General features: G+C 38.7%; 1 long non-coding RNA gene across 1 annotated transcript; it reads left to right on the top strand.

Moving 5' to 3' along the window:
* The first annotated feature begins 10 nt into the window (after positions 1-10).
* Positions 11-27,645, top strand: LOC121937685. Its single transcript, XR_006105188.1, has 3 exons — positions 11-44; positions 1,758-1,880; positions 27,577-27,645. It is a non-coding gene; the product is annotated as an uncharacterized LOC121937685 (long non-coding RNA).

Genomic DNA, 27,645 nt, shown 5'->3' on the forward strand with positions numbered 1-27,645 from the left:
GGAAAGGAAGATGGAGGAGGGCACTGTTAGAGACGTCGAGACTGGTGTGTAAATACAAGCCTTACCCGGCTTCTTCTTCATTGCTATGCAAGCAGAAGGACGCGAACGAAGCCCAGTTGTCTGACATACATTAACTGCATGTTTCGGGCTCGCTCCGCGTCTTTATGTTGACGCTAACGTGAAGCGTGCTAACCTTTAGCTAGCAGGTACAAGGATGTAAACAAGAGTCATGTCACCAGCTTGTTATGAGCTAACGTTGCTGCTACAGACGTTGGAAAACAATATAACTAACTATGTGCCGGTAATGCACCTCACGAAAATAGTTTAGAAAGCTGCAGGCACGTTAATACTAACCTCCTTACTTCGGCGAGCTCTGTGCAGGTGTATTTGCTATGACTAAATGCTAGCTAGCTATGTTACCTACATTAGTCAGGGATAGCTCCTCCACTGAACTGCTGCTCAGCTAATGAGCTAACTGTCGGTACAACTGGTTCTTGTCCGTTACCCTCCCAAATTAAAGCCATATTTCGTGAAAAAATGCCCACAACTGTTAAGCACCGCTGTAAATAGCTAAATAACACAGATTTGAACCAAAAAATGAATGAATATGTCTATAAATACAAGGACCAACATTGTAGAAAATTATAGTTTGTGATCATGTCTGTTGCTGCAGAAAATGTTTTTAAATCAGTAGCATTAGAGCAAGACATTTTAGGATCACCCAACAATGTTTCCAGTGCTCACTATAATCCAAACTATTGTGTTTTTTTACCTTTATTTTGCAAAAACTTGTCTAGTTTTTGGATTTTAAATGTGTATATTAACAGGAAAGTGTGATTGAGGTGTATGCAGGATACTCTTAGAGTAAAGCATATTGTTTGAGTCATTTTTAATTTTTTTTTTTTTTTTGTTACTGCCACTTTACTGTTTCTACCAGTGTCACAGAATTACATCACAAAGTGACCACATAAGGCAATCTTACAAACTAATTTTGTTTTAAAGTAAATTAGTTGTTTATTTTAATCGAAAATTAACATCAAATTGCACAAATAAGAAATCCCAATGCATAAAGATGGAAACATAATTAGGAATATTAAACCATAACACAGACCTGTCAGAGTGACAGTATGATCATTTTCACGTTGCCAAATCAAGATAAGTCACAATGCATTAGAAAAAAGAGAGGTAATTTTCAACCGTGCTAAAATATATTGCCCTGTTTTCCAAAATGCAGTACAGCACTGTAACAAAATATAAAAGTATGCCTGTCATTATTTTGATAATAAGATAACAGCAAACAGCCACACATTTAAGCAGTATTGTTTACCTTGTCATTTTGTGCTGCACAAAAATAAAGATAACTTTAAAAATTCATATTTTTTTGTATTTCATAATTTTGCACTGGAGATTAACTGTTTTATTTACAGTTTAAAAGTCAACATAAAACACAATTATAAAGATTTCACACATACATCACAACTACTCAGGAGCAACATTTAGCTTTAAAACAATTTGTATCTTTTTTATCTTGTTGTTTTTACCAATAATTTGGCTTAAGTGTGTATGGCATCGTATGGAGTATCTTTTTACTTTAATATCAACAATCTAGGAGTGTTATTCTGTATTTGAAACTCATTTATTTGTCTACAAGTGAAGGGATTACATCCCTTAAATTTTAAGTTAAAAAGCACATTTTACACAAGAGTCTGTATAAAATTAGACTGATCTTAATTCTGCAAAATGCACTTGTATTTCAGGCAGTGAGGCTGGAGGAGAGGATGCCTTGGTGGGGAATGTGAACAAACTGACAGTGAGCCCACCAGGTTACACAGGATCTCCACGGAAAGGACATCTGGTTTTTGATGCTTGCTTTGAGAGTGGTGAGTGAACTTGAAAAACAGCATGTCAGGGAAATGAGTTGAAAGTTAAAGTGTTAATTCACTAAATGTTTGTGTTCTAACTAAATGTTCTTCTTTTCATGTTAGTGACATCCTAATTTGGTATTGAGTCACAGCTATGGTCAGTGGTGGCTGCAAATAATTACAGTACTTTACTCCAGTACAAAATTTTGTATGGGCCAGATTGTCAATCACCAAAAAAAATCAACATATTAACAAATCCATTAGCTTATCATTAAACATTCTTATGTCTGTTTAAGGAAACCATGGAAAATGACAATATTAGCCAACATGTTCTGGAAAGCACTGAGCTATTGTAGGAAATCTTTTGATGTCCAGCAACATTGTAATCAGTTTGTAATGTATAGCATTTATTGTGACATACATGACATGTAATGCATTTGACGTAACTGCAAATTAATAAAAAAGATGTTCCTTCCAAGGCAAAAAAGGCAGATAAAAGGGTAGACACATACTTATTTTCACTCATTATCCTTAATGTAATTTTTTTCAGCATCTGTTTTATGTGTTTTGCATTTCATATTTCAAAAACTGCACTCACAATCCATCCCATCTTATCAGTAGCTGATACAGAAATTACTTTATTTCATCAAATCTGGATATTTTTATGCCACCTACTCCTAAAGTTTCCACCCAACACCTCCAGCTTGTTCAACATATTGCAGCTAGAACTCTTATTACATGTAGCTCAAATAAATTTGATCGCAGTATACAAGTTCTAACCTTTGCAATGCATTGGCTGCCCATTTAAACTAGAGCTGACTTTAGGGTTCTTCTTTGAATTTTAGATATTTGTGTGGATTAGCACCATCTTTTTTATCTAACTTTATCAGGCTGTATGTTCCAAATCCCCAGTCTAGTAGCATATTTAATTTGTATGGGAATAAACAAGGAATCAGTTGAAGTAGAGCTTTCTCATACTAGTCTTCACATCTTTGACATGCTTTCAGACTTCAACAGCCATCTCCATTTACATTTTTGAATCAAGATACAAGCCCTGACTAATACAACTACCATGACTAGTACCACTACTATTACTGCTACTAATAATAGCTTTATTTGCAGTCTGTTTTACCTTCAGTACAAGAAATTAAAAGTGCTTTATGTTTAAAGAAAACAACAATTTCAGGTTGAAACAGGTTTATGAGTCTGTGTATCTGTGAGCTCTGTCAAGGCTGAAGCATATCTTGGCAACAGTATAATCAGGGACAAGTTCCTATAACGATTTATAGAGAAGTGCTACGCTCTTAAAATCTTTATTATGAATTACTAGAAGACTGTGCAGGGACCTGAGAGCAGGTGTTTAATCTATTTTCTTATAGGAGCTCTCTACATTTGTTCTAATTGCACTATGGCTGTACACTTGAAAGGAAGGGTTACCTTGTCCACCTCTTTTGTTGTAGCCATACTGTAGGATAAAGTTAATATGCTCCAGTGTCCTACTTTTATGGCCTTTGTTTGCCACTTTTGGCACTACAATGAAAAGAAAGTGCTTTCTCACCACTGACAAAGGTCAGTTGGTGAGACCCACGCACAGGCACACACACACATGCACGCAGTAGGCGGAGTAAATCAGTGAATCTGTCGGTCTCTCTGGGACAGAATCTCTGTGTGGAGATTAGGTTCAGATGGCACTCAGATTTCATATTTCCTCAGACAAGCCCATTTTGGTTTCTGCAGACTGAGATGAGCTTTAACTTCACCCTGTTTACTTTCTGATATCTGGCCTTGGTGTCACTGTCAAAAGTTGTTCTCCAAAGTTGATTTGATACACTTGATTTTCAAAGAGCTGGAGAATATGAATACATTTTCTTAATTTTTTTTGTCACATCCTAGGCCAGCTAATAACTAATTCACAAGAGGAAAACAAATGTTGTTTGGGCGTGTAGATAAATAAGGAAGGCGTTGTTTCTACCATAGACAAAAGGCAACTGAAGGTGACTGCATGTATAGTACCACAGCGTAAAGATCTTAATATGTTACATTAGGAGGGTTGTGGTGAGATATCAGTGTGATGATTGCCCTTTTTATAAATTTGCCATTTTTCCCAGATGACATGGCCAGAGGAGCTCAGACATTGATTAATGGGCGCTTAGCTCCCACACTGAGATCAGCTAACATACCAGTGTCTCTGGCTCCGGATGTATCTCCTGAATGATTTATGGAATTGATATTAATCTCTTTGCACTAAATGCATTACTAAAGTTAGAATGGGGGATGAATTGATGTTTGCCAGCTAATGTCAAATTCATGCCATGGTGCTATTTCATTTAAGCATTTCTGATTTTGTCCACCTTCCTTTAAAGTGAGTCAGTTTGTGGTAGTCCTTTCACAATATACTCTATGAGTATGCCTAGATAGCTTATACTGAGCAGTTATCATCATCTGATTTCTAATTATTGCAAACCTGCTCATTGAAGTTAAGTTACTTAAAGTGATGCTGTTGCCATGTGTTTTTATTATAGTATGATACAAAATGAGTTTTATCCTCAAAGAAAAATGTAAAATAGTTTGTTCAGGGTATGCAATATGTTTAACTATTTATGAAATAAAAAGCTGAAATTCTTACTAGAAAATGCGTGTGAATCTTAACAACCCCACTTGCTTTATGGGTGTTGGGCAAAACATATTTTTATGTGATTTATGAGAATGTTTTGAAACCACTGCTAAAATAAAAAAAACAAAAACAAACACCCCACTAATTTATTGATAGAATATGTAATCATATAAACAGGAAGTTGAATTTGAGTCCTTTTGTTATGTCGTATAACTGAAACAAACTTGACTTGGTTTGACATTGGTGAAACTGTGGAAATATTGCCATCGTACCTGCTCTTTGTTGTTGCAATAAACATTTTCTGTTGCATTTTAATTATCTTTTTAATGAGGTGAAACTTTAAATGAGCTCTTTGCCACATTCAGAACATTAATATAACAACAAGCCACTATTTTCTATGTAAAGATATAGTGGAGTAACTGCATCCTGAATGAAGTCATGCTTCCTTCCTGAGTGTATGTTGTAATCCGAGCTTCTCTGTTTCTTGTTGTGGTAGCTGTGCGGCTTTGTTTGCCTGTCAGTGCACGAGTCCCACTGACTATGTCCAACTGGCTCGCTCATTGCTGCCACTCTGCACTGTGCTAATACAGTACAGTAGTTATCATTAATAATGGGACTGAGTTGTCGCAGAGCTGTAGTGCCCACCCTCCAGTTCATCCTCAGGTTAACACCATTAGTTTTGTCAGCACTGTTGCTTATGTTAGCACTGTTCTCTGTTCTCAGGCTCTGAAATATGCCCTGAATGTTACCTACAGCTCTTTGTTATATACAGTAATGGTCCAATGTTGGTAGAATGAATGTGTTTTTAGTCAGTGGAGGTGTTTGTATTAGGTGATCTACATATTTATATAATTTCTGAACATTGATTTGAATTTTAAACAGCTTGAGATTTCTAGGTTCACCTAACCAGGAGTACTTCATGTTGTTATTATAGTAGATTTAATACCCATATTCACATTTGATAAGAGTGTATGCATACCTGAAGTGTCTTTAAGGCTTATAAAATGTGCTGCTGTTTTTCATACATTCAGTCTGGTATCTGTGGTTGCAATGACAGGAAGGAAATTGGAAACTAGTGTGTAAGCTCCTGCCTCTTGTATTGCATGTTGGGCAGGCATGTATATTTCTCAAAGCTATTGAAATGCTCTTTCATGACAGTCTATGTCTATTTTACTCCTCTCAGACCAGATTGAATGGCCAAAACACGATATCTCAAGCAGACATTTTGATTTGAAATCTATGCAGACCCATAACTCAGTGAGGTTTTGTGCCTGCTTTTTTCCGTCCCTTGCTATCTCCGTGTCATGTACATTTCCATGAAACACAGGTTTTATTTTGTTGCATTAGTATAGCCCAGAATAAAATCTAATTGGTTTATTAAAATAGACACTGGTTATGTAAGCTGTTTGCCAAAGGTATAAAACCTCATTTACATTTAGATGAGGCTTAATTCACTTTGTTGTCAGCCCTATGCTGATCAAGTCAGTGATGGCCCACAGATTTACATACAGTAGGTGTCTCAGCCAACAGGTCCTCTGACATAGAGTTATTCCAAACCATTAAAAGCTTTTTCCTGGTTCTGCTTAAAGATAACATATAGTGTGATGATGACCCCATCTAGGTAGTGTTTGGTACAGCAGAACTTCAACATTATGACTATATTCTTAAGTCAATGCCAACCTTACTTACTGCTTTAGTTCACTGTGTAAAGAGCAATATGCAAATTTTCATTAAACCCCATATGCAAATAGAGTTTTACTTGTTAAGATCATCTTTTTATGCTACTTAGGACAATGCAAAATCATGGTAGAGAATAGAAGATTTTGTTAATCTGTAAACATTAAGTCTTGGCCCATTGTTGTGTATTGTGTCAAGAGGCAGAGATTTCTGAAAGTGATAAGAGAAGCCTAATTGTTTTTTAGAGTGAAATCCAAATGACATTCTTATCTTGTCTTGTCACATTTGTTTCGTCACACACTCCAACTGTTGACATTTTTCAGCTAAGTCCCAAATTCTTTTGTGGGTGCATCCTCGCAATGTCGCTGACTAAAGTACCATCTGTCTCTACAAAAGATGACACTGGCAGTGCAGGCATATTGTTTTACTGCACCTCTGGACCCTGCACCAGATGTAATTAAGCACTCATTGATTAGACAGTCCTGCTGTCTGCTGACAATGACTTGCATGGTCAAGGAAATTCCCTAAGGGTGACAAGTGTTTAATGGGATCCATTGATAAGCACAACTCATAGACTCATCTGGGTTTACAATCAATTTAGTCAATGCAATCCAAGCTATGGCAGACTGGAGAACAGAAATGCACACACTGATATTATTATCATAGAGTACCAGTGTTGGGAAGGTTACTTTTGTAATGTAACATAGGTTATATATTACTAGTTGTTATCCTCTTAAAAATGTAATAAGAAATTAAACTATTTTAATTAATTTATCAAAGTAATGTAACTTTTTACAGTTGCTTACTTTTGATTACTTATATAACAAATGTTTTAAACTGGGCAATAATGCTGAAAAGTCCTAAAAACATAAATCTGAAACAGATTTAAACTTCACAATAGTATGCAATACTATAGAGTAGTGTTAGAACCCTTTTCTGATTTTAGAAGGAAAACTTTGTTGAATTACCAGCACTGAAAGGAGTTTTTGTTCGATGACATATCCGCCCACCTTGGCATTGTTGACTGGTCACAGGCATGGCAGACTCAGGTTGCTGAGAGCAATGCACATTCATTTTGATTGGCAGATGAAAGGCAGTGCAAATTCAAACAAACAAACTAATCAAAAACAAGGCTCAGAATTTGGCAAATAAATGTTGCCTGTTTGGACGGAGAGACAGCTTCTTGCAATGATTTGATGGTATTGCACTCAAATTAGTCCCAATGGTTTTTTTGACCTCCATTGTGTGGAAATATGCTAAAAGAAGGCATTTCTGTGTGATGAAAAGACAAAAAGCTACAGAATGATTTTTATTGCGTACACATCCGTTTTTTACAGAAATTAATATATTTGGAGGTAACCCCTTTGTGATCAGCAACACTTTTATCAGTAACTGTAAATTGACTACTTATTGTTTTGTCATTAACTGTTACTGATTATAATTACATTTATTTTGCTACTTAATTATGTAACGTCATAAAATGTAACTCGTTGCTCCAAAATACCGGGTAGGCCTTTCAAGACTTATGTATTTTTGTTGTCTGAATTGCCTACCTGACTTGTGTATCTTGTGACAGCTTTTTAAAATTGGGAAAATCAGGAATTAAAAGAAAACTTCACTCCTCAATGATCACAACGATGACTTTCCCAGTTTTACCTTGAATTCTTGAAGAAAACATTTATTATTTTTTATTCCGCATGCTGCCACATTGAACAAAGAATCCAAAAACTTGGAAAACTCTTGATGAACTGAAGTCATAGGGGACATCATTTAACAAAAGCAAAACTATATCAAAACATCTACTTTAAAGCTCTCACACAACTCAAGCAATATAATCAAATCTCATTCATCCGGTTGTATGGTCAGTACTTATTTAGGGGTTTGGTTGCTTTTGGCTTCAATTTCTCCAGAATTTTCTCAGTTTTTGGATTCTTTGTTCACCACCACCACCACCAGAGGTATGCAAGAATTAAATATAACACAGGGCAAGTAACTGATAAATTAACTGTCATGTGGAGGGTAAAATCGTCCTTTAAATAAGCTTAGAAAAACTGTGACTTTAGAGCTGGGGTGGGGAACCTCCCGGCCCCCAGCCCACGAGACCATTTGAGCCGTCCTGCCACGCATTGTAAAAACAAATATAAACTCTGGGGAAAAAATTGTCGACAGCAATTTCTTTTCTGAGATAACGCTGATGGCTATGCATGTCCGAGTCAGGTTCAGGGTCAGTGAACACAACACGTGAGGTTACGTTATATCGCGCGTCATGTGATTTGCGTCATGGCGAATGTCTAGAAAATGAATGTGGAGGAAGAATGCCGCGTTTTTCGGGATTCGGTTATTTCTTTGTCGAAGTAAAATGCAAGCCACTTTGCTTAGTTTGTGGCGTGGGGCTGGCAGTGACGAAAAAGTCCCATCTTGCGCGTCATTGCAGCTCGAAACATGCTAAACCGGCGGAGTTGGAAGGACGTGCGTTTTGATAAAGTGAACGCTCTGCATCGGAGTTGGGGTGTCCAACAAACATCGTTCACAAGACCGCAGACTGACAGAGACAGTGTTGGGAGGTCAAGTTTTTTGGTGAGTGAATTAATAGCTGAGAAGCTGAAACCTCATGCAGAAGGAGTTTGTGAAGGAGTGAAGCCTAATTTATTTATGTTTTATATTTACTTGTAATAATCGTGACACCGCGATAACTGGTTTTTCATACGATCAAAATCTATAACCGTTGCATCGTACGTAGCTGCTGCTGAAGGCGATCTTCTATCACACTTGATTAAATGTCTCCATCAGTTGAAATAATGTATGGTGTACAGCATTTGTCTACCTATTTCAGTGTTTTCAGTAATAATTTATTCACACAATATTAAATTCAGTGTATTTAGATTAATAAGAGGTGATATTTCACAACTTTACTGTATTGTCAGTGTCACCATTTTTAATCATGCAGTACAATATTATGACAAAATATGAACTACTGAGTTTGAGAGGCGAATGCTCACCACTGGCCTGATGATCATCAGAGAGAAGTCTAAACTAGGGCGATGCCTGTGTAAGTGCTTTTTTACACCTCCTTCTCTAAATTAAGGTCTCCACCTCTGACATTACAGGCCTTACAGAATTGCGCACGCACTTCATGGATTTGCTGTGCAGATTTTAAATCACCCCTCAGTAACGATAATTGATGAAGAAATATTTTCTCTATCGTTGAGATAAAGAAAAAATGTGAGAAAGAAAAGGCTGCCAGGAGATAAGTAATGAGGATAAATGTTGAAGAAAATATTTCCACTGTTCACTGATGATGAAGGTTTTGTTGTTTTTCCCTTCTTGTCCCCCCCCTTTTAATTTTCTCCTTTTTTCTTACAACAATGAAACAGTGTATTTAATCTGTCTGGCCTTATCTTCTCCCAGAAATGGTCATGTTGCAGTTGCACAGTCCCTCTAAAGAATGACTGATTAGAGTCTTAGCTAAAGCAACATTTACAGAGCGAGGACAGAGAGATAGAAACACAGAAGAAGCGGGAGATGGTTGGGAAGGGGAAAAGAAAAAAGGAAGTATAGAGGAAAAGAATAATATGAACGCTGGGGCATGGGGGTTGGGGGGCGGTCTGTAGCTGGTCGGGGGAGAACGCAGTCAAGCTTGTCAGAAGATATTTATATACTCCAGAGTGCCCCATGAATCAGGATAGTTGAGTTTCCATTGATTAAAGAAGAGGAAAACGTTTTTACAATCAAGCTAGATGCTCAGAACGAGTGGCTTTGGAGAGGCCTGCGCTTGCCGCAGTGTACAGCTCTCTGCCTCGCCTCAGTCTCTCATGAAACAACCCACAAAGAAAGGCTGGCAAGAGAGGGAAATGCATATTTTTTAATTAATGTAATTTTTGCTTGTCTTCAACCTGACCATCATTTAGAAATTTTGTGCCGCTCGTTTCTCCACATGTGAAGATATTATCCACTATTGTGCATTGTGCAGTCATGTGGCCTTTTAGATAGTTCTCTTTTTTTGCTTTAACTGTATTTTTTTTTGTATAGCTCACCACCCTAGATTGCTGTAACTCTTATGGGCTTTCCAAAACAAGATCCATTCGTCTGAGTGGGAGGGAGCACTCCTGACATCTGATGTATTGAGAGGCACTCCCAGTCTCTCTGTCTCTCTTACATGTCCTTGGCAGCGGAGAAGCTTCACTGCTCAAATCACTAAATGGCCTCTCCAGTTTCCCTTTTAGCAGTTTTCTCTCCTCTCTCTTTCTTATAAGTCAGGAGTGTAGTATGGAGATAAATTTGAGTTGTCTAGGGACTGTTGGCAAGACCATTGCTTTTGATTTATGCTATTTATTGGCCATTTGTATCCATAAGAGATTACTCTTTATTATTGTGTTTTTTTATTATCGTCATGTCCTATCTGTGGCTTTCTTCAGGCACATTTTTTCAGTTTTATGTGTTTTTGTTGTGCCATATGATGCCATGTCAGTTGGGTTGTGTTGTATTGGTTTGACCCTGAGGGAAGCTTCCCAATAGGGGCAATGCTAAGTGCAAAACCTTGCATGTGGTATTTTTAAAGTGACTATTTTTTTTTATATCAGCAACGGATCACATGACTACTTGTATGTGAAAGGGAATGTTTGTAGTCATAAATCTATATAGAATAATCCCTTGGCTCTGTAGTGCCCCTCATTGTTTTGATTTTCCAACCCTGAAACCTTACTGTTTTGTTTCACTCACATCACTCTAGTCCAGAACCTCCCCCTATGCTACCTGCTTATCATAAAACAACAGAGAAAATAAGTTTAGTGACTAGATGAGGGAAATATTTGGCTCTTTAACCAAATACCGAGTTGTGTAAAGCAGTTGGTGGAGAGCAAAACAGAGCTAGAAGAAAATGAATATTGGACCTACCATCGAGCTAGACTCTGTAGATGCTGTGTTACACCTTATCTGTTGAATGTCTAAAAAAGCAAATACTTGTAAACAAGTTTGCATATTAACTCAATAGATTGTGTCAATGTTGTGTTCACAGTTTATTTTTGCTGCATCCCTAGGGGGCAAAATGTTAGTTATTGCAGGTATATTAATTTAAGGTTTTTCTCAGTTGCTTTGATCCTTTTTGTCAGATCAGAACTTAAATTCTTTCCAACTTAGTCACCAGGCAAAATGTTCATGTAGTTTGTTTTTGGCACAAAAATCACTTGGTCATTGTTCAGAAAAAAATCACTTTTTGGCTTGAAACATCCACGTTTGGTGGCACAAAAATAGCTGGGGAAGCAGGGATGGGTTTTTGAAAAACGCAGATTTGATGCCACAAACATCAGTGGAAACACAAGGTCAACGAAAACAGTGATGTTGTTTTCAAACAGTGGTCTGCAGCTTGGCAGGCATCTCGCCGGGTGACGCGCCATCCACTAGCACTTCCACCTTCCCATGACAAAACTCAGCCTATATATTAAGTAAGGCTGCCCAGTGAAAGCTGGAGATTCAAATCATCAGTGGAAGACCACTCAGTCGACTAAGATTTCTTTAAGTCGAGCAGTTTTTTTTGCTGTGCAGTGTGCTTCTAGGGACGTGTTGGTCCCCAGATTTTTGCTGCGGAGTGAATGCTCTTGACTATCATGCCACTCTTTGTGAAAAGCCGCTGTGTGCATGATGCAGCAGCACAGAGGAGGAAGAAACTCTGCACCTTGGGCTCTGAGATAACGTTGTCTTCTTTCTTCTGCTTGGAAGTGATAAATTTAAAGCTCACAGCAACTTAGTGCGACACACTCTCTGGCTTTTGTTTAATATCTAGTGTCGGCAAAACATGTTGTGCATATCCGATCTGCTGTTAGCGTCGTTACCCTGTTTACATGAATGCCGCTGTCACACTGAACATCCCAGTGGACCCGTTCGGTTTTTAAAACTTTATATGGAATAGAAATGAATCGTCTAATTCGTATCAAACGGCCAAATCTGATTTAACTAACATAATTCTGAGTCTGGTACAGCCTTAATATTAAGTCACTTTAGAAACATTGATATGTTTCACATGAAATGTGGAAAATATGCCAACATTTTCTTTTGAAGACAGCACTTCTTTCTCAACAGCTTGTTTATTTCTTCTCTATCTTAATTTGCATGTCTGAGCAGAGCAAACACTCCAAAGGTGGTCCATCCGAGAATCACAATAACTACACACAACAGATATCTGCCTTCATCACTTAGCTTCATTGGGGCTTGACTGAGTGTTTTGCCATGGGAGGTGAGAAGCGATATCAGTGGGACTGCATGAAATGCAGAGCAAATGAAACAGCGATAATCCCGTCTGACACTCGGGCGTGTTGCATATGGTCACGTCTAATCACTGAGTGAACACATTGGCTCAGTTGCGGTGGTCGGAGATACCTCCTCTGCCAGGAAGTAGGACAAACAACCTCGGTGTTTTGTAAGTTAATTGTTGATGGTTCTGATACGAGCTATACATGGGAGACCCTGCCAGCACCTCATCTTCTCAAAATGTCACCAAATGCTAGCAGCAGCAAGCTGTTTGGGAAATTTTGAGTAATGAAAGGATTTGATTATCAACTGTATACACGGTGTGGCTGTGAGATTTGGAAAGGTTGAGGGGAGGAATATTCAGACGCTGGATATTATAAGAAATAGCCAATTTGTAACATAAAAATTGGCATTGTTGTTACTTCATCATCTGTACTGAAGGATGTGGTGTGACACAAACAGGTTCAACTTTGTTGTTGTTTTTAAATTCTAGCTTTGGGCTATTTTGTGTTCTAAATGTACCTTGGAACATCACCATTCTTTGGCTCAGGGCCTGCCTCTAGCGTCGTGATACAAGTGTGTCGTAAGTGAAAATTACTGCAACCGCACTTCTGCATTGCACAAGTGGTGCTCGCACACAAGGCTCCAGTGATTCATCCAGTAATTCATTTCCAAGCCATTCCTGACGCCATAAACACAGTTTCAGAGCAGACGTCTCATTTTTCATCCCAGTCAAGACGGTGCGGTTTGGAAAAATGGCGAGGATTTGTAATGCTTTACCAGTTCATGTTTTTCAAGATGCCTGTGTTTATTCTGCTGATTTATTTAGAAAACCTCTCAGTGAGATGAGCTTCATTGATGTGCCAGGGTTTGTTTGATAACACAAATTCATGTACAGAATATGCTTATACAGTGAAGGGTGAAATACTGATAGGAGCAGAATTTTGATAGAATACATTTTGGTCTGAATCCAGGCAGCTATCTTGTAGGTCTACTGCTCAAAGTAAACAGTATTGAAATTCATTCCTCAGGGGCAAATGCTGTTATCAGTTGTTTTTTTTCTCCCGTGGACATTTCAAACAGCTCTTAATAGTGAACATCTTGAAATGTGCTCTAGTTTTTAGACAGACTAAAATAGTATCTATTCTAGTTTTGAGAGGTTTACAGACATTTAGCCTTATTTTTCAAAGCCACTGTTTACTATATTTTTATGTTAAAGGCTGTGTCATTCACTTGTAATGGCTTTGAATAAAAAATAAATGAAAGAGGTTTAATTGGCACACATTTGTAATTGACTTGATGCATATATCAAAAGGAGAATGTACTGGACTTATCAGACTTTGAACAACATTATATTACAGTGAAGATGAACTCACAGAGGCAATAAATTCTACTTGACGTACTAATGACTGCATTTAAAAATGTTTCCTGAAAAATAGTTTGAGATACAAGGTCCTAAATTAACTACAATTCCCACAGAGCATCAAGATGAGAAAAAAGATAGGATAAAACGTTATATTTTCCCAGGGAAAATGCTAATTTAAAATTCTACCATGACAATAACAATGATGCTCAAATACATACTACGTTGCCAATAATAAAAAACACATTCATAAACCTGTATTCATAGATTTTTTTTGGCCACTTGCAATAACCTGTTAAAGCACAATATTGACATATTATAAGCCTCCAAAGTTGTAATGGGAATTTTTTTTGCAAGCAGCTACTTATTTACACATCCTGCAGACACGCATTAGCATTAACTTGTGGTTTTGGTCACCTGATGAATCTGAGTTCAGTATTCATTCTCTTTTAGCTCTGTTTGGGTCTTCACCAAGTCCGCTGGAAAATATCGGTTCTTAGGAAGCTCAATGCTGTTACGTTTTCACCAGCTAGCCGCTTACTTTGTCTGTTTGTTGTGTGATGCTGAGCCGATAGCACAATGTATTTATTAGTGCTTGTTTAATTTGATTGCCTTTGTGTCTGAAAACAATGCTGACCAGAGCTGTGAGAGTAAATCAAAGTAGTGAAGTTGCACCCCAGAAAAAAAAAACAATGAGTTGTAAAGATGCTTAAATATTCGAGCTGAGGGTCTGTTAGCATCCCCATTCACGTTGCAGTAAATCTATCCATTGTTCAGGTAAAAATATTGATTAGTGCACCTTGAAGAAACTTTAAATAACTGAGCCTTAAGTTCTGTTGTCCAATTGTCGTGTGTGTGTGTTTGTAGTTGTATTGTTGGATGCAATTAGTGATATGAACTAACGTTGAGGTGTTGATTAAGTTTGGATTTGTTAAGCAGCCTTTGTACAGTGCAGTGAAGCATTATAAAAGAAGGACATGCTGTCTGAATGTAAGTAGCACAGAAGACAAAGTGGGACATACTATTGTAACAGACAACATTTATATCCACAAAGTCAAATGCATCTTTCAGAGAAAAAAATTAGAGAATCACTAAAATGTCAAAATGAACATTTGCTTAATAGTCATTTCTGTGATCCAGCATAGCATTTATAACAATTAATAACTTTATTCAACTAGTTTGACTGAGATTGTCTCCCAGTGCTTCACTTCTTCAGTCCTTTTCCTATTCTGACTTTATCCACAACGTAATGCAGAGATGTTAAGATACAAAGATGTTTGCAGTCCTTTCTTTCTAAATTAAGTCATCCCAGTTATCAACTCTGCTTCATGAATCTGGCATCATCTGGAATCTCCTGCTGTGATGGAGAAACTTCATCCCAAAAATCTCCCTGCGCTCTTCTTCTCTGATGAATTATGTCTAAATTGAATTACCAAATTATGTCTCTTAATCTCCCATATCCGATGGTATGAAAAGGGATTAGCTTGTCATAGGATGGATTTACTTTTATGGTATATTCCAGAAAAATGTTCCATTTGTACTTTGTGACTTTGTCGTATATATATTTATTGCTCAGTATCTTAATTTCTCTTAATTGCACGATGGTTGGGTGCAGCGCCTGGAAAAAATGGCTGCTGAAAAACTCCTTGATCTTCTGCCAAGGCTTTTGAATGGCATTCAGTACAGCCTTTTCCTGCCTTTTCATTTTTTCTTTCTTTTTGAAAAGCTGGCATTGCATTGACAGTAGCAGCACTTAGTGTAATTCCCCAGATTGAAAAGCTGTTCCACAATGAGAGATTTCCTCTGCGTTGCTCCTAACTGTTGAAAAACCCACCCTGGGATTTACAGACACCCTCTCTCCTGATTCACACAACTCCTGAATCCACTCTTGCCACTTCACCTTTCAGCCTGTTAAATATGGGCCAATCTGGTTAATGTACACAACACTACACTGGTCGAGCAAATAAGTAAAGAAAAGGCACCGCTGGTTAAATAAATTACAAGAGGGATCCTGGACATTAGAGATGAAGATCAATTGTTTTAAGTCCGGGCAGTGGCCCTTCTTTAGAACAAATACAGCCGACTCCAGGTCAAGAGCCATTTACTGCTGTTCTGGATTAACTGGGCTGTACCTCATTTGAGAAACTGCTGTCCACTTTGGGGTGATTTGTTTGCTCTTGAGTGGCAGGATATAGATGCTGTGAAGAGGACTAGACTTGCTTTTTGTCTGGTTCTCCTGCATTTTCGATGACCGGAGTTTTATGTTCTTCCTTAATTTTTTTTTCCCGCTGACCTATTGGTTATTGGCCAGTGATTTCTTGCCTCCCTTGTTTCTCTTCTTTTCTTGCATCGGCTCCCTGTGTTCCCGAACTCATTACAGAGCAATCAGCCCCAGGCGTTGAAGTGTGCACCCAGAGGGAGCAATAACTGTAAATAAACACTACTGCAGGCTCTCCGATAACATGTTACCAAGATGATAACAGCCCTTCTTAGCAGGCCTGTTGACCTTCTCCTTGCCTTAGGCTTGCCAAGGACTCCTCAGCTCCCTACGCTTTTATCTCCTAACTCTCCTCCACCACTGGAGCCGCTGGAAAGATTACTACTGAGGGAAGAGAGGAAAAGGAAGGAGGGAGTTACACCAAGAGAATATAGAGAAGAGGAGAAGAGAAAAGCGATGAGTGCTGGGAGCTGAAGACACAAAACAAGATAGAACAACAAAGAGACGACCTGGGCAGTTGTCCCTCTGCCAGTGCCGCCACCTCCTCTGTCTGTCCTCAGTCTTTGTAGGGCTCAACATAATTAACTTGTTAAGAGATAGCATGAAATTGGAACAGACTTGTGGCCACCAACACGCACGACACACCAAAAGCGAAAGATAAAGAGAGAGAGTGACGGACAGATGTGTAGTCAGAAAGAAAGTGATGGAGGGAGGATGAAAACTGAGGGATGACGCTTCCCAAATTCTGATTAAAAACATCCAACCAGCGCCGTTTTAGGCTTAAGAAACAGATGAAAGTGAAGATTGCAATTCCTCATGGTTGACTCCTCAATACTAATGCAGAGTGTCTGACAGTAGCATGTCCAGAGCTGTGGGGCTAAAGCACTGTCTGGATGAGATTGATAATACAATTAAGCCAGTCCCAGTATGAATGCATCACTATGACCCATTACTACACCAACCGCTTCAGATGGAGCATACCAGTCTAGCTCTAGGGCCTTTTGGACGGAAAAAAATACAATTATAAAAGGCTAGCTCGAAAATGTGTTCTCTTTAGAATGTGCAGGCAGGCCTGTACATCATCAGATATGTGTGGGCTGCCTGCATATCTCACTGCTGTCCCCGGGCCCAGCTTTCTTCATCTATATTGAAAGGAGGAGCTCACTGGAGCATAGATGGACTCATAACAATATGTTTTTCCCCTCTTATTGTCCCCTCTTATTGTTTGCTCTTATCCTGGTTTTGTTGTATATTAAGATTATTTTCACAACAATTTTCACATAATGTTTACTAATACACAATCACTTATTGTGTGCATATGTGTGTGTGTGTGGCAATATAACACACCAGACAAGATTGTTTTAGATATTAAATTTAAATGGAAATGCGTCTTTATATTCAGACAATGTTGCGGACAGCAGAATATTCCAGTCAGGGCACATAGTTTTAAACAGAAATGTTCTTGGTAAAGTGAGAGGCAAACATTTAAATGATTAAAAAAATCAGTAAGACAGCACTGATATGGTTTATGGCTGGTTATATGAAATAATATGACATAGGTGTGGATGTTTCCAGTAACCTTTTTTTGTTAACTTTGTGCTAAAATTCTGCACATTTTATGCTCTTATGTTTATTTTGTAAGTCTTGAGGGATTTGCTTTTGGTTGTTTTTTGGTGATGTGTGGCTGCAAGTCACTCATCAAGTGAGGAAACCAACTCACTAGTCTGTAAACTCTCCATTTGTTGACTTCTGCCAGCTAGCCAGGTGAAGTTTTTAGATGTAAACATCAGTAAACATCGAGGAAAGATGGAGAAGATAGGCAACAGCTGAACTAGCATTCTACTTGTCCATTGTGCAGGTTTTGGAAAATAAACTGGATGACCTCTGTGCTGCATCATTTTCCAAGGGATATCGGGAACTGTAATATTCTGTGACTCGCAGACAAACTGTCTGAATCCTGGACAGCACAATTTGGCTGTTTTCTGTATGCCATTCTGACAAAGCAGAGGACTCTGGTGAGAGAAGGAGAGGAGGTGTGTGTTTTACGGTGAATAAGGTGTGTTGGTGGGAATGTGAGGTGCTGTCCCACTCCTGCTTTGGATCACTGCCACACGCTGTTGAGAGGCGGCAGTAGTGTGGCGCTGCCAGTATTCAGAAGGAGCCGTCTTGCTGAGGTCGGGATGCGTGGACAGTTGAATCGTCACTCAATCATTCACTTACAAAAATTTGCAAATATCTTCTCTCATCCATCGATTTGGATATTCGAGTGAGACCACATAATGCCAACCCCAAGTCAAATGAAGTTTTGATAAAAATACAGATGCAATCGTGCAGCCAGAGCACACAACATTTTTGGGCAACTGAGGATAGCACATTCAGCTTTAGGAATAATTTTGCAGTTGTAATTCTGCAATGTTAAACAAAACAACTCCCATGACCTACAGCTATACGACTGTACTGTACATCTAAACCCTTGTGTTGTCACATGTCTAATACTAAAATAAGAAAAATAAAGGTTAGGACCTCGACAGTTATGTCAGCGTAACAGACCCTGCCTGTGTCATCTGTTGTGACATGACTACTGGCAGCTCCTGGTCTTAAAACTTAACTTGTAACATAAGAGTATTGAGTTAGCATTAGCTGTGCTTTATGTGACTTTAACCCACCTGGAAGACAAAAATATAAGATGAAATGGCTAAACGCCCCATGGCTTTATTGCCAACCAACTGTTGCATTGGCCTTCTGCCTTATGTGCTACTCAAAAAGAAATGTTTAGAAAATGAATGCTGCTGGTTCTTTGATGTTGTAATTTTAAGTCTTATGTGGTGCGCCATAAGAGCATCAATGGACACGTGGCAAATGAGGCACGTAAATTATTGCTTTCAGTGCGTTTTGGCCTTGAGAGCCTCACTGCTTGTTCCAGGGGATAGGTCTAATTGCTGGTGGGGATAAATGTTTGTACTAAGCATACTTAATTAAATTAGGATACTTTGGGTGATAATCTTAGTTTATTCCTTGTCTTTGTTGGCTCTGATTTTCCAAAAATCAGTCACCGAACAGCATCCATCCCCCGTCTGTTTCATATTGACCTTAAATTAACATTAGCTCAGCCTCGTTTGGGATCATGTCATTCACTTAAGGCATAACTGAGCTTGTAGCTTTGCCAAAGTATCTCCTCACTCCGACGTCTGACCTACTCATTTTGGCTCAAGACTCATATTAACTTCAGCTGAACTTTTCAATGTCCCCCATTTTTGCAATGTAATTGCACCATGGAGGTTTCTTTTGTATTGGACGGGAGAAATAACTACAACAACCCATAGCTCTTTCAAGTTGCATATGTGAGTATTGTATTAAAGGTCCTGTTGAGTTTGCCAGGCAACAAGTGGAGACTCCATCAAGAAACTGCCAAGAAATAGCCTGGCACGTAAGTCCCCAGAAAACTACAACTTGTCATTTTTACACTTAAAAGAAATGAGAAAGAAATTGTTAACTCGTGAGCGTATTTAAGCGGATTGAGTTAATTTTGATGGAGCCAGGCTAGCTGTTTCCCATTGTTTAATCTTTATGCCATGTAAAGCTATCCAGGGTGCCGGCTGTAGCTTTATATACCAAATAGACATGAGAATGGTATAAAATCTTCTCATCTAACTCTCTGCAATAAGCATATTTTCAAAAAGTCTAACTATTCCTTTAAGATTGTCTAAAAAAAAAAAAAAACCCAACCCTGAACCCACCTTTTAAACTGTTTAAAAGATAGACTGCAGTTTAGTATACCTGTTAGGTAGTTAGATTGTGGAAACTTGGAGGTGACCTCTTTAATCTTGCCTGCAGATGAAGTGATAAGGCATCAGGGGAGAAGGCAAGGCTTTAAGAAGTCATGAGGCAGGAGATTGATGTTGCCTCTGTGACAACTTGCCTTTAGATGAGGGGAGAGAGAGAGGGAGACGGCGAGAGAGAGGCAGAGAAAAACCAGACGTTTAGCTGCAGGTCTAAACTGAGACCCCTTCACTATGGCTGCGGCGGCTGCTGGCTGGAATCAATTCTATCTTTATCAGTCCCCCTCTTCTGTGTCCAGGAATCCTCCTCACACCGCAGAGCAGCCGGGGGGAAAACTGATGTGTTTTCCAATAATGAAATGGAACACAGCAAAAAATAAGTTTAAAAAGGTGCCTGGCTGCTCTCCCTCAGCAGTACAGCACTCTTTTAATCTCTTTTCTGGTGTTTAAACACAGTTGTTGCCATGCCTATGCCAGTCAAAAGAAATTGAATGTATTATCTAGCCTGTGTGTGTGTACTTGTGGATTGTGCATCAACAATAAGGTTGTTAATTTTGCTGAAAGAAAATGGATTCTCATACCAAGTATGTATTTTTCCGAGTTATGCAGTGCAAAATCTGACAATTCATCTTAATCAGAATAATCTTGGAAACTGATTGCCTTGAAAAGGGAAGTAAATCTAAATTTGAATTTCAATTTATGTTTATTTTATATCTAATTGTTAAGTTTACTTAAAATTTAGCTGTACTTACGTTTTTTTTTCTTTTTTTAGTAAACCAGTTAGTCTGACTTAACTTGATCATCACAGAGAGGATTTTGCCAATAATGACATTTGGAGAAAATACAAATATGATTGAGTAGTTTGCAACCAGCAGAATACAGAATATTGCACAGTAAACTTATTTACTGAAGTTGCTAAAACTCAAAAGGATTCATTTAATTAAACTTGTCATTTTTAAGTTGCAATAACTTCACACAATTGAGAAAACACAACAAAATTTTCAGTAAACTTTACCATTAGATATAAAGTAAACACAATTTCTGACTAATAAACATATTTACTTACATTTTTAAAGGCAATCAGTAACCGAGATTTTTAAAAGTAACACCATCAACGTACAACACATGGAGAATTTATGAGATCAAATATAATAGTTAAGATTTAGGATATGACAGCTGGCACGTCTGCTAAGTAGGCAGCGCTATAACCACACAGTCTATTTCATTTTGAAACAACTGCCTATTACCATTCTAATGGCTGGTTGTGTGAGTGAGTTCCACCTCAGGCCCGAGGCAGGCAGGCCTGCTGCTGCTGCTGCTGCTGCTGTACGATGATCCATCTGCATGGCAGAAACCATCCATCCAGCGCATAGCTACAGGCTGCAGGCCGGCCCATTGTGTGGGCTGAGCACTGTGACTGCTCCCTCTTGTACCTCCATAATGGGATTACATTAGCCAGGTTCTTCTGCTCCCTCTCCAGCTCTCTCTTTCTCTCTCATACACACACACACACACACACACACATACAAACACACACACAGAGTCTGTGAGCCCATGTGTGAATGACTGACTGTCCACTTGGCCACCTCGTGTTTGCACCCTGTTTACTTGCCTATGGCCCTGTGTAATGATGCAGGTTTCATGCCCGTTTTACAGACACTTTTGTTTTCAGCACAAACATATAATGTTATAGTGATTCCCACTTTTCTTGAGAAATGCGCCGCCCATTGCTATTTTTTCTCATTTGTTTTCATGTGTGTGAGAGAGAAAATGAGACAGAAGGAGAGGAAGAAATCCGAGACAGACAGACAAAGATAGAGAGAGACACAGAGGGTTTTGTTCAGGGTTTTCCTCAAGGAGAGGCTGTCATGTGTAAAATCTTGTTCAGAACCAGCAATTGTGTTTTGTTGGGCTGCACCAGCAGGGCTAAGCTGTTCGTTGAAAACCAATTTGTTAATGTCTAAACGCTGCACTAGTTTTCCCTCAAGGACAAAGATTGATATTCAACATAACCTGCCAAGACACCACTGAAGAAGAATATGGAGAGCGATGATACTCAAGAGGAATTATGCAAGAGATCTCAAGGACTAGAAATTGTGTCTTTTTTCGTCTTGCTCATCTTCAGTCTTCAGTCTGTAGTTCATTAGCTTCTCTTCCACTAATACAGTCTGTCTGGTCTATGAAGAACTGAGAATAACTCTTGACAAATCTGGTGTGCTGTGCATCGCTTTTCAACATCATACAGACTCAACACAACTTATCTCTGCTTTATCTAGTTTATCTTTAATGCTTTCAGAAGGCTTTTCAGAAAAATCAGCAGGCCGTTTATGTTAGTTAAATACTAAATGATATGGGATTGATTAAAAGGGTCAGGCTCCCAGCCTACCAAAGCGTTTGAATCGGGAGGTAGCCACCATAAAATTAAAACGGGGATCAATGGCGTGTCATATCCCCGCTGCTCCGCGGGCTGAACATGCAATTCTAACGTTGAGGCTGTAGCCATCTCTCACGTCAGGCCTTCCAGCATCAGGCTCAATAACCCAGCCGCCCATGGCTGCTGTCTATTGCTACCCGTTCTACTGTATTCATGAACAGGAGCACACTGATATGAGTTTAGTCTCTAACTTTTGGCTTCTCTGCAGGTGTTTGACCAGTATTAGTGGTACCATTGCTGTATGCAGTAGTTTATTTTAGGTTTTCATCAGTTCCAAGTGCATAGGCTGTTGTATTGGAACTCAGACTACTATTTTTTAATAATTTACAGACTTTACAGGGAGAGGTTTGTGTACCATCAGAGGCTTGCTTTAAATCCTGTCCTTTCCATGCATGGGCGGATTATGAGACATTGGGTCCCTGGGCACAGACATGCAAAAGGCCCGCCCACCCCTATTACATCAGAGCAAGACATTCAGACTTTGTTCTGGTTTTGCCTCTTTTTGTTGTTTTGCATCTCTGTCAGCATCTTTTTTGTGGTTTTGTTCCTCTGTCTGTGGTAATTTAGTGTATCCTTGTGGTTGTTTTGGTGTTTCTTTGCATTTGTTTTGTGTCTGTTTGATGGTGCCCTGTGTCTCTTTAAGGTAATTTTGTCTTTTTTGGTTGTTTTGTTTGTCTTTTTAGTTGTTTTTTGTGTCTTTGGAGTCTTGTTGAGGTATATTTGTGTCTTTTATGGTTGTTTTCATCATAGTCCTCTGTGTCTTTGGTGTTTGTGTGCACCTCTTTGTGGTTGTTTTGTCCTGCTTTGTGGTCATCCTGTATCTCTTTATAGTTCCTTTGCATTTCTTTGTTGTCTTTATGTGTCTTATAATGGTTAATTTGTGTGTCTTTGAGATATATTTTTGTCTTTTTAGGCCATTTTGTGTCTCTTGGTAATTCCTTTGCGTCTTTTTTAGGTCATTTTAAGTTTCTTTGTAGTCATTTGGTGCCTCTTTGTAGTTTGTAGTTTTGCGTGCGTTGTCATTTCGTGTCTCTTCTAAGGTCAAGTTGTTGTTTCTCTTTTAAGTCATTTCACGTGTCTTGCATTTATATATTTTTTTTTATTATTTGGTCATGTAGTTTCTAGTCATAGGTGTTCTCTTGTGTCTCTTTTTGTTCTGTTGCATCTCTTTGTGGTCATTATGACTCTCTTCCTTGTCAATATGTGTTAAATTAACTGTTTTTATTGTTTCCCCAAGTTTGAGATCAATCACCAAAGAAACTCATATCAAAATGAAATCAAAACGTATTTTTTTTGTCCATCTTTAAAGAAATTGTAGGAGCATTTTATTTGCTGATGGTTGTATACATTAGTACTGAATACTGGTGTGAGTGAGTGCAACCACAGGCAGCCAGAGGGCCTCATGAGGAGCCTGTAGTTCTCTTTTGTTACACTTTCCTCAAAGACTTCTGTTGTGGATAAATTCCCATGAGGTGACAAAGACAAACACGGTATATTGGCCTCATTTACACCCAATTCGTTCTTAATTATATGAATAGTACTTGATTGTGCTGTGCACCCAGCTAGCAGCATATTTGTCTCCGCTTTCCTTCGGTAATTACTGTGATGTTTTGTGAAATCTTTCCATCATAAGTAATGATGGCGAAACCGCTGATTTGTGAAAACGCATTGAAAACAAACTAAATTATCATCACAGTTTTTGTCTCTGTATCGTCTCTGACAACGTTTGCAACAACCTGTCAAACCTTCTTCTGTCTTAACGACATACAGCAGTTTCACTCATAGTGTGACTGCAGTGCAGCCATACCAATCAGAGAGAAAAATTGATTAGCATCATTTTCAGTTTATTTACAGTTGACTGAGTGGTGAAGTTCTATAATGATGTGAGGATGATTTTCACAGCCTAGATTCACAAGTCAGCGTGTTGATTTCTGATAATGGTTTCAATGCATCAACCCACTTTAAAGGTGAAAATAAAAACAAAAAGCAAGACTCCTATATATATATATTTATTTTTATTTCTATCTTTTTTATTCATATTCCTATTGCTATTTTTCTACCTATTTCGTACTTAATTCTGTAAAAAGCTTTTGTACTTTGCACTGAAGGAATGGAGAAGCTCTCCAATCTCGTTACACACTGTATAATGACAATAAAGAGCATTCTGATTCTGATTCTGATTCTGATATATATATAATGAAAGTGCCCTCAGAGAGTGGTTGTGTTTCATCATTGAATAGTGTTTTTAAGACTCTGATAGGAGGCGTGACCTTTGGAGGCCATTATCAACATGGTCTAATAGGCAGTATTTGGCAGTGTCAGCTCTGTGAATAGCTGTGATGTTGGTATGAGAGATGATCGATTTGATGACACATCTGTGTGGAACAGGTGCTGCTCTGCTTTCCATCTCCTCTCTTTGTCTGTGCTTGCTAGCTGCAGCTGGGTCTGGTTCAACCCTCCGCCTGCTCTTGGCTTTATGTGCTTTCAATGGCTTGAGATTGCATTGCCAACCAGCCAAAATGCTAGTCCCTGCCTGCCTGCCACTTTTTAGCTAGCCAGCCACCGTGCAAGACAAACTAGAGTTGGACAGTGACTCAGTCATGGAATCAGTCGTCTTTCTCATTGAAATTATATCATCATGATGAGTTAAAGGAACAATTCACCCCCAAATCAAAAAATACATATTTTTCCTCTTACCTGTAGTGCTGTTTATCAAGAGAGATTGGTTTGGTGTGAGTTGCCGAGTGTTGGAGATATCAGCTGTAGATATGTCTGCCACCTCTTCAGTAAAATAGAACTAGATGGCACTCAACTTGAGGTGCTCAGTGCACCAAAAAAAAAAAACAACAAAAAAGTTTTGAAAAACTTAGCAGCGCTGTCTGTTTTCAGAAATCATGACCCAAGATAATCGGTACACCTTGTTGTAAGCAGACCGAAGCGTGCATCCACTGCTAGCTCACCTAGAGTTGCTGAGCTATGTAATGTTACAGCTCAGCAGAGGAGAACCACATTAATGTTTACATCTTGTGCAGTCATGAGAATGAGCATCTTGTCCTTAACTAGACGCGTGCTTCTGTCTGCAGTCGTAGTTCGATAGAAAGAAAATAGTTCCTACACAAAACTGCTCACAACATGGTGTGTGGATTATTTTAAGTAACCCGGTAATGATTTTTTGAAAGAGACATGGTTCTTGAGTTTTTCAAGTTGACATTTTGGAGCTTTGAGCACTGCGAGCCAAGTACCAACTACTTCCATTATATTCGAGAGAAGGCAGACATCTCTATGACTGATATCTCCAACACTCTGCAACTCACACAAAAACAATCCAGACTGATAAAGGTGAACTGTCCCTTTAAAATCCATCAAAATCTTACATAAATCAGATCGTAAATACATAAGAACATGTATTTTTTGGAAGTCATACTTTTTCTTTAAACACTAAATAATGGAGCTTAATATACTTTAATTTTATCTTGTGAATGTGAATTCTCTGGTAAGGTAAAAATGATATGAAAAGAGTTTAGAGTTATCACATATACTAAATTTGCATATGTTTTCCATGCTTAAATACTGTATGTGCTAATTGACAAAGTACACGTTTTTTCACATGTATATTTTGCTACATCGTGAGGTGCTCGCTGAAATGACCATGTAGACACATAAGAGATGGCTGACTGAACAGGTAGATCTTGCATTTGATTTTACACTTTTAATGTCAAATTATATTCATAATGTCATGTTCAAAATTAACAAGAGAGCTTATTCTCACCTGTATTTTCTGACACAAAAGAGCATAATACAGACAGGAAGGCAGACATGCTTAAGTATTCCTCAGCACACGTAATTTCTGTACGATAAAGGTCACTCATAAACATAAAGACTTCTTGTCTCCCTTCTTTGCCCCTTTTAGTGTCTGCATAGCTTGACTTTCCAATACTGTACGCGTCTTGAATGTGGAATTAGCAAAGCGCATGAAAAAGAAGATGAAGAATAATAGTTACTTACTTCAGCATAGCTCAGCCACTCCCTTAATAGTTAGAGGAGCTGTCTGCAAAAAGAGATTTTTTTTTTCCTAGGCACCAGTGTGCTGGAATGAGACGCCACTCAACATTAGTGGTAGCTGCGGAAGCTGTGGGTAGATGGGCTTCAAATGTAAATATGGATCAGTCAGCAGCTCATTGTTACACGATAACCTCATGCAATATCTTTCTCACTGATTGTGCATTACTGTTGCGTGCTGTGTTGTCAAAGTTGAAAATACCACTTTAAATATAAAGTTTTAAACTAAAGTATTGTGCTTGTATATATTTCAGAGCGCCTTGTACTTTTCTGCAGCCCTATATGAACGAATGATGGGTAGCTTCAGTGGAGCAGAGCAAAGTATGTGTGTGTGTGTCGCAAGCTGACTAGTGGATTAACTCTGTCCGATGGCAGAAGGAGAGGGATCTACTTTGACAGTGTGGTAGTTAGCCCATCTGTCTATAATCAGCTGCGTCTGTGTGTGCGTGCTGCTGCTATGGTTCTACTTGCCACCAGGTGGTCAACAGTACCCTGATGTAGAGTTGTGTGGGACGTTGAGCCTTGCAGTTTGCCCAGCTTGCCAGAGAACTTAACTCTTGAACAGCTGCTTGGAGTTGACAGGTCTCATGTATTGGGTTAAGCGTGGCATTCAGTGAAAATAAGCTGTCAATTTGTCATTTTTCAGTGCAGCTCCAACAAGACAGCTAACACGCTCTCCTCTCACTTTTCCCCCTTTTTTTTTTTGCTTTCAATCATTAATTTGTGCATGCGCCACAAGAGTCTCCACTACATACGTGTCCACATATGAATCAGAAGAAACAGACAAGGCCTATATTTAGAATGCTTGTCATGTAATCATCTACTGCCCCGTCATCTTATAGACAGCTATGAGAATTGGAAGCGGGGAAATAGTTCCCATCGGATTAATTATACTTTCACTGATCATCTGGATCTTTTTGCTGTGGATAGTATATTGTGTGTCAGATATGGATGACTGGAACAACCTTGTCTGTTGGTCTTTCTGCTCCTCATACTTTTTGCTCTCTGTGGGCATTGGCTTGCTTTAAAAGGCTTACCAGTGCATTAAAATGTACAGATACTGTACATACAGTTATAAACCAGGCAGGAGACCACAGTGACAGTGAAGCCCTATTAGTAGACCTTCGTCATCTGTGACTTATTGATTTAACACATTTGTCTTTGAAAGCAGATCCACAATTTGAAATGAAGGCGTGTCGTGTTTTCCTGTGATTGCGTGGCTGTCTGTTGAAATGTTTTGTGTCCATTGATTGTGAACTTTGTTTCTGTCTTGTGGACTGCTCTGCTCTACTTAATGCTAATGTAAGCTGTTTCACTGTCTCTGCAGGGAACCTTGGCCGTGTTGACTACATCAGTGAGTTTGAGTTTGACCTCTTCATCCGGCCTGACACCTGCA

The sequence above is a fragment of the Plectropomus leopardus genome, chromosome 3 (genome assembly GCF_008729295.1).
Source record: "Plectropomus leopardus isolate mb chromosome 3, YSFRI_Pleo_2.0, whole genome shotgun sequence".
Taxonomy (NCBI): Eukaryota; Metazoa; Chordata; class Actinopteri; order Perciformes; family Serranidae; genus Plectropomus; species Plectropomus leopardus.